Source organism: Triticum aestivum, chromosome 4B (genome assembly GCF_018294505.1).
Source record: "Triticum aestivum cultivar Chinese Spring chromosome 4B, IWGSC CS RefSeq v2.1, whole genome shotgun sequence".
In the NCBI taxonomy this organism is placed as follows: Eukaryota; Viridiplantae; Streptophyta; class Magnoliopsida; order Poales; family Poaceae; genus Triticum; species Triticum aestivum.
Window position 1 is genome coordinate 453,638,721 of NC_057804.1, and position 9,480 is coordinate 453,648,200.

Below are 9,480 nucleotides of genomic sequence, written 5' to 3' on the forward strand. Positions count from 1 at the left end.
CAAAATAATATAACCTTGTCATGCTCCATCTTCTTAACACAAAGCATTGATCATGCACAACCCCGATGACAAGCCGAGCAATTGGTTCATACTTTTTAATGTGCTTCAGATTTTTCAACTCTCACACAATACATGAGCGCAAGCCATGGATATGTCACTATGGGTGGAGTAGAGTATGGTGATAGAGAAAATGTGGAGAATACAAAAAAGGAGGAAGTCTCACATCGACAAGGCTAATCAACGGGCTATGGAGATGCCCATCAATTGATGTCAATGCAAGGAGTAGGGATTGCCATCCAACGGATGCAATAAGAGCTATAAGTGTATGAAAGCTCAAAAAGAAAACTAAGTGGGTGTGCATCCAACTTGCTTGCTCATGAAGACCTCGGGCATTTGAGGAAGCCCGTCATTGGAATATACAAGCCAAGTTCTATACTAAAAAATTCCCACTAGTTATATCAAAATAAAAGCATAGGAGACTCTCTATATGAAAAACATGCTGCTACTTTGAAGCACAAGTGTGGAAAGGATAGTGACATTTCCCCTTTTTCTCTCATTTTTTCTCTTTTGTTTGTTTGTTGTTGGGCTCTTTTTGCCTCCTTTTTTGTGGGATCTTTTTGGCCTCTTTTTTTATTTCCTCACTTGGGACAATGCTCTAATAATGAATATGATGATCATCACACTTCTATTTTACTTAAAACTCAAAAAATTACAACTCAATACTAGAACAAAATATGAATCTATATGAATGCATCCGGCGGTGTACAGGGATGTGCAATGATCTAGCATAACATGTATAAAAAATGATGAATGGTGGCTGAGCCACAGTTACTACATCAGCTATATGATCATGCAAAGCAATATGACAATGATGGTGTGTGTCATAATAAAACTGAACAATGGAAGTTGCATGGCAATATATCTCGGAATGCCTATGGAAATGCCATAATATGTAGGTATGGTGGCTGTTTTTAGGAAGATATAAGGAGGCTTATGTGTGATAGAGCGTAACATATTACGGGGTTTGGATGCACCGTTGAAGTTTGCACCACATCTCAAGGTGAGAAAGGATAATGCACGGTACCGAAGAGGCTAGCTAATTGTGGAAAGGTGAGAGTGTGTATAATCCATGGACTCACATTAGTCATAAAGAACTCACATACTTATTGCAAAAGTTTATTAGCCCTCGAAGCAATTTACTAATACGCATGCCCCTAGGACGATAGATTGGTAGGAGAAGACCATCGCTCGTCCCCGATCGCCACTCATAAGGAAGACAATCAATCATAAATCATGCTCCAACTTCATAGCATAACGGGAGACTATACGTGCATGCTTCGGGAATCACAAACCTTAACACCAATATTCCCACTAGGCCACAATTACTCAATAGCACAACCCACATATTACCACCTTTATATCGTAAAACTATTGCAAGGAATCAAACTTATTATATTCAGTGATCTACATGAAATTTCTTATTATATCCCTCTTGAATACCTATCATATTAGGACCAAATTCATAGCCCGTACTAATTGCCATTACTATTATCAACTCTCAAAAATAAATAAGTGAAGCATGAGAGTGAAACTATTTCCTTAAAATATAACCACCGCCATGCTCTAAAAAGTATAAGTGAAGCACTAGAGCAACTGCCTAGCTCAAAATATATAAGTGAAGCACATAGAATATTCTAACAAATCAAAGTGAAACTATTTCCTTAAAATATAACCACCGCCATGCTCTAAAAAATATAAGTGAAGCACTAGAGCAACTGCCTAGCTCAAAATATATAAGTGAAGCACATAGAATATTCTAACAAATCATGAATAATGTGTGTCCCTCTCAAAAAGGTGTGTCCAACAAAGATGATTATGACAAACTAACAACCAAACAAAGGAAAGACTCATATAATACACGGCACTCCAAGCAAAACTCATATCATGTGATGAATAAAAATATAGCCCCAAGTAAAATTAGTGATAGTTGGTAGAAGAAAGAGGGGATGCCTTCTGGGGCATCCCCTAGCTTAGATGCTTGGGAGTCCTTGAATATTACCTTGGGGTGCCTCGTGCATCCACAAGCTTAGGCTCTTGCCACTCCTTATTCCTTCATCCACCGTGATCTCACTCAATACTTGAAAACTTCAGCATACAAAACTCAACAAAAAACTCGTGAGATCCATTAGTATAGCAAAGCAAATCAGCACTTTAGGTATTGTTGTAAACCCACTCATATTTTATTATTGCATGATACCTACTGTATTCTAAGTTCACCATGGCTTATACCCCCGATGCAATCCATAGGTTCATCAAACCAAGCAATCAACACAATGAAAGCATAATCTGTCAAAAATAGAACAGTTTGTAATGATTCGAACAATGGCCATACTTCTGTAAACTCCAAAAATTCTGAAAAATTAGGACAACATGGGAAATTTGTATATCAATCATGTGTAAAAAAACAGAATTTTTTGACACTCCAGTGATTTTTAACAATTCTGTTACTGGACGCAAAAGTTTCTGTTTTTACACAAAATCAAAGCAACTATCATCCAAATCATTCCAAAGGTTTTACTTGGCACAAACACTAATTTAAAAACAAAACACAACCATAACAGTAGCATAATTTTTTTCACACCAAAAAACAAGAAAATAAAAATAAAAATTAAGATAACTATTGGGTTGCATCCCAGCTAGCGATATTGTTTTACGCCCCTAGCTAGGTGTTGAATAGTTTCAAGTGTTGTCATCTTTCTAATTAACTCCATAGGTGGCCCTCATAATAGATTCATATGATGTCTTAATTATCTTTCTAGGGAAGTGTTCCATACCCTTCTTTAATAGAAATTGAAATTTTATATTCCCTTCTTTCATATCAATAATAGCACCTATGGTTCATAGGGAAGGCATACCAAGTATTATAGGACAAGACGGATTGCAATCAATATCAAGCACAATGAAATCAATGGGCACATAATTCCTATTTGCAAGAATAAGAACATCATTTATTCTATCCAAGGGTTTGTTAATAGTGGAATCCGCTAAGTGCAAATTAAGAGAACATTCATCCATATTGGTAAAACCTAGCACATCACATAAATATTTTGGTATTGTGCAAACGCGAGTGCCCAAATCACATAAAGCATTGCACCCATAATTCTTAATTTTAACTTCAATGGTAGGTTCCCACTCATCATATAATTTCCTAGGTATTGAAATCTTTAATTCTAGCTTTTCTTCTAAAGCTTTAATCATCGCTTCTATAATATGTTTAGTAAAAGCCTTATTTTGTTCATAAGAATTGGGTGAATTTAGCATGGATTGCAACAAATAAATACACTCAATTAAAAAAACAACTATCATAATTAAAAAAATTGTAATCCAAGATAGTGGGCACATCACTATTTAAAGTTTTTACCTCTCCAAACCACTTTTAGCCATTTTTTTAATCAAGATTTTCACCCTCCAAACAATGGGAATGCCTTCTAGCTAAAGTTGACTATTCTTCAGTCCCCTGTTCATAAAGTTTTACATTTCTAAACAAAGATTCAATGGGTGTAGCACCAATCATTTTAATATCTTCATCATTACTATGAATAAAATCGGGTACTAATAAAATCATTATTATTAGTATTGGAAAAATCACACAATTTGGTATTTTCTTGAGACATCGTGACTAGGCAAACAAGATAACAAGCAAACAAAGAAGCAAAGACAAAGAAGGCAAACAAAAAATATTTTTGGATTTTTGTGAAAATGTTTTAGAAGTGGGGGAGATGAAAACTGGTACGTCTTCAATGTATCTATAATTTTTTATTGTTCCATGCTATTATATTATCCATCCTGGATGTTTTATATGCACTAATATGCTATTTATATCATTGTTTGGGACTAACCTATAAACCTAGTGCCCAGTGCCAGTTGTTGTTTTTTCCTTATTTTTGTCTTTTACAGAAAATCAATACCAAACGGAGTCCAAACAGAACGAAACTTGTTGAGGATTTTTCTTGGACCAGAAGACAACCATGAAGCTTCGGGAGGAGGCCAGGAGAGCCATGAGTGGGCCACAAGCTCACAGGGCGCACTGAAGGGGGCGCCCTACAAGCTTGTGGGCCCCTCGTTGCCCCCTAACCCTAATTCCAGCTCTATAAATACCCAAATATTCCCCGTACAACAGAGGGCACACCAAAAATACTTTTCTGCCGCCGCAAGCTTCTGTTCTCGTGACATCCCGTCTTGGGGCCTTTCCTAGCACTCTACTGGAGGGGGATTCGATCACAGAGGGCCTCTACACCAACATTGATGCCCTTCCGATGGTGCGTGAGTAGTTTACCATGGACCTAAGGGTCCATAGCTAGTAGCTAGATGGATTCTTCTCTCTCTTTGATCTTCAATACAATGTTCTCACTAGTACGCGTCGGTGCTATACAAACGGTTTTTAACCCCTTTCCGTGACGGCATTTGGAACCTTCGCCAAGTGAGTGTGGGCAATAGGGGGGTCCTTCCCACACGACCCAAAAACCGTCGGGGATAGGCCCTCCTGGCACACAAGCTGGGGCAAAATGAGCTCGTGTGCGATCGGGCAAGGCATTGAAACCCTATTGTTTCCGTTTGTATGTACATCCCACATGGTGAATCCCAGAAAAACATTTCCGTTCGTATGTATATCACACATAGTCAATCCAAGGAGAACGTTTTCATTCTCATGTACATCCCACATAGTGAATCTAGGGGAAATGTTTCCGTTCGTATGTACTTCCCACACAGTCAATCCAGGGAAAACGTTTCCGTTCGTATGTATATCCCACACAGTCAATCCAGGGAAAACATTTCTGTTCGTATGTACATCCCACACAGGTTTATCTATAGGCTCGTGTGTGATACGTGTAACTATCACACACGCTCTTCCTTGGTTAACCGTTTGCTTTTATCAACTACATCACACACGATTTGATGAATAAAACTATGTGGCATTGGGCTATCCATCACAAGCGCTTTTACTTCTAGAACCATTTGCAAAGTTCCATGACCCATTTCGCATGTTTATTAGTTTACAATTAATAACTCCAGTATTACGCATATTCACATTTCATATCGAACATCTGTCTGCCAATTTCATATCAAGCACATAGATATATTTTAATATCACAGTACGATGGCTACCGGAAAACAACATAGTACATCATATAGATAGTTCAACTTCATAAGAACAATATTAGAACAATATATTCATTTCCCTAATCGAGATCATCCAGTCTTGCCTTATCCACCTCTGCTTTCAGTTCAGTAAGAACCTGTTTTGCACTGGCCAACTGGGAAAGTGCCTCCTCCTTCGCCAACACCATCTTAGCAAAGTCTGATTTTAAAAAATCTGAGCTCATTCTCCACCTTCCTCTTTTTATCCTGCATCTTCAAATATTCTTTAGCGTTGACAACACTTTCTCTAAGCCTACCTCTGTTCTCTTCCTAATACATGCTCTAGAGCTTTGTGCTAGGCACATCTTCAAAGACTGTGGCCACTCTTGATCAACCCACTCCAAGTAAGAACACTTCCGTTCATCCTATAATATTTAAAACTGGATCAGTAACAATTGTAGGGAAAATGGGTTTATAGCAACATAGAAAATCATTAATACTTATTTTGAAAGAGTGAAGAAATAGGTTAATTATGACATATCTTCTCAAAAATATCAATGTGCAAATGAATTAATTGCTACGGACACAACAACCAAATTCTGAAACATCAGAAGCTATAATTAACTACAGCAACACTACAAGTTCTTACTCATGTACTATAAATAACAAATTGTACATTTTAATAGGAAGGTAAATATAACTGCAACAACATAGTGACAGTGTTTGGATGACAGCAAATTGATACTAACAGGTGTGTACATGCACAAATTTAATAACATAGAACTAATAGCACTAAGGCATCCACTATGTATGCCGAAACCGGTGTAAAGACAATTGTTGCTACTTCTCGCACCGGTGCCCTGCACTGGCGAGCCGATGCAGCAGAAAAAAATCAGGGACCCGAACTCCGAAGCACCTAGTTGCTCTGATGCCCAGCTCCGTCGTGCCATAAAGATATAGTATTTTACTGCTTGGCTGCTCGGATGTGTGGACAAGTTGGCTCCAGAAATTGCTGAAGCGGTGCCAAATATTTTTCTAATGGCACCGCTTATGAGATGGCAACATTTTTAGATACTAGTTACACACTGTGACACTGTCTTAGGATGAGTTTGGTTGAAGGTGTGGTATAAATGGGTTGGGACCGTGACAGTGTCTGAATCACATATAACAAACGATTTGTAACAACGAAAGAGGGTCTAACCTTCTCTACACATGCTAGAAACTTCCTCCCATTGTACACAGATTCAAACGCAACTAGCTTCACGCATGGAGATTGATGGTGACAACGAGCAGACAGATCTTCAACCACCCCGCTCCATTCATTGCAACTGATGGTCCTAGGGAACCATAAGAGGAATAAATGACTCAAATCGACCATCGAGTAAAAATCCTTCATTCCAAGTCATAGCCAGAGAGAGAGAAGAGAGGCATACCCAAGTGGTGAAGGAGTCGTCAGAGGAGGAGGGATCGCTAGAGAGGTATTTGAAGAAGATCATGGCGAGCCCGGCGGTAGGATGCCAGACGGCGAGAGCGAGGAAGCAAGTGAGGAAGCCACTATAGATTAGGAAGGAAGGAAGGGGGAAACTGGGAAAATGTGACTTGTGGTCGGGAAGAAAAGGGGATGGGGAGGAGGGGAGGGTAGATATTTCGGCGGTAGGCCAAAATTTTCGAAATGTGGAGGGAAACTTTGCGCGCGGTGCCGCCGGACACCATGCACTTTGAATGATAGTGTGCATCACAAACGATTCTTATGCTTAACGCGCATGAGATGAGTTTGATAATTGACATTTTGGTGGAAATTTCCCCGCATATGTCATTGTATAATTTAACATCGCTTGCTAATTTCGGCACACAAAAGAGCGTACAGCACACAGACCATACTTACTGAATCAAGCAATTTTAGTAATTAAACAGAGACAGTTCACCTAAACATTGCTCTAAAAAAAGCCCAGAATTAAAAACAAAGCCTAAGTACGAATAATTTTAACAAATCTGCCACTGCGCCGGCCTATGCATCGCCGGCGTGAGATGAGACGTCAATGACTTGTCCGGGCGACATGCCGCCGTTGGTGGACTCCGCGTCCCCCCTACTGAAGTCGACCATGTCCTCGTCCTCGTCCTCGGCACCGCCCTCAAGGTTGTAGTACTTGTAGTAGTGGCTGCGCCAGAGCTCACGTTGGTACTCCACCGCTGATTCCTCGATGGACAGATTCTTCTCTACCTCGACCTGGGCCACGCGCAATTCCTCCTCCTGGCGCTCCTCGATCTCCGCAGCCTCCTGCATCTCCAGCTCCCGCTCGACGACCTCATGAGAAAGCAGGTGCTCCATGGCCACCGCCGCCTTTTTCGATGTGGGTTGCATGCTGGATTCCGAGGTAGCCTGGAATATCTTGGCGTGGATGGCCTCGACCCGGGCCAGGGCGACATTGGCGGCACGGACGGCAGCTCGAGCGCTCTCGGTGTTTGCACCCACCATCGTAGCAGCAGCAGCAGCCTTCTCGACTGCTGCAACTGCCCCGTCAGCTGCCGCAGATGCCCTCTTGGTGGAAGCGGGCGCGCTCAATGCAGATGCAGTGGCACTCTCGGCATAGGCGGTCGCGCTCTCTGTGCAGGCAGCGGCGCTCGGGGGGACGCGGCCATCATACGGGCCTTCACGAAGCGTTTCCACGACGTCATGTTTGCAAGAAGGGGGTGCTAGAATGGGGATCGGGATTTGTGGATTTGGGGGTTGCCGACACTGGAGCAGATGAATCGGTGAAGCTTAAGGAGGAAGACTTAAATAGACCCAGAATTTTTCATCGCAAACGATTTCTACAAAACATCTGTGTGTGATGTTGTACATATTTTTAATTAGCTATGAAAGACGAATTTGGAGTAAAGTGGCAATGGATGGTGTTTTAAATGTACGAGAAAATTTGTAGTACTAATACAAACTGTCATGTGAAAATTTGGAAAATTTCAGGGGTAATTTGACCTTTTAAGACATTTAACTGATTTTCTAGCCATTTAATGACCGTAATTGAAATTTGAACTACATGTACATGCAGCAGCTAACCAAAACGGTTTGAAAAGTCATATTTTGTGTACTTGTATGTGATTTAGTTCCACGTGCAGTAAATTGGAAGGAATTTTCAAACATATTGGTCTAACGGCTATGACACAATTAACCATGGAGTGCCATGGCATTTAAATTCCAAAAAAATAATGACATGAAACCTTGCTTGATGTAATGTCGTAACACCAAGATGATGTGGTACAAAAATTGGCCTGTTTGACGGAAGTTTGGACACACACCCTCACAAACCAGAGCAACTCATTAGAAGGCTCATGGTTCCGAGAGGGAACAATGCATGTTTGATGACGAACGGCAGATAGCTTTCTCTTACCGCCCTCAAACTTTTTCTACGTGTAATGTGCACTGATACTAACTATCATGTGAAAATTTGGAAAAATTCAGGGGTCATTTGACCTTTTGAAGACATTTAAGTGATTTTCTAGCCATTTAATCATCGTAATTCAAATTTGAACTAGATGTACATGCAACAGCTAACCATAACAGTTTGAAAAATCATGTTTGTGTACTTGTGTGCAAGTTAATTCCATGTGCAGTAAATTAGAAGGAATTTAAAAAAATGGTCTCACGGCATGGACACATGCATGGAGTGCCCTAGCATTTTAATTCCAAAAAAGTAGAAAATGGTCAGGGAAACATGAAACTTTGCTTGATGTAATGTCATGCCACCAAGATGATGTGGTACAAAAATTGACCTGTTTGACGAAAGTTTGGACATACACCTGTCACAAACCGGAGCAACTCACTAGAAGGCTCATGTTTCCGAGAGGGAACAATGCATGTTTGATGACGAACGGCAGATAGCTTCCTCTTACGGCCTTCAAATTTTTTCTACATGTAATGTGCACTGATACGAACTGTCATGTGAAAATTTAGAAAATTTCAGGGGTCATTTGACCTTTTGAAGACATTTAAGTGATTTCCTAGACTAATGACCGTAATTCAAATTTGAACTAGATGTACATGCAATGGCTAACCATAACGGTTTGAAAAATCGTATTTGTGTACTTGTGTGTGAGTTAATTCCATGTGCAGTAAATTAGAAAGAATTTTCAAACATATTGGTCTCACGGCATGGACACATGTACATGCATGGAGTGCCACGGCATTTTTATTCTAAAAAATTAAAAAATGATCAGAAAAACATGAAACCTTGCTTGATGTAATGTCGTGCCACCAAGATGATGTGGTACAAAAATTGGCTTGCTTGACGAAATTTTGGACATACACCCCTCACAAACCGGAGCAACTCACTAGAAGGCTCGTGG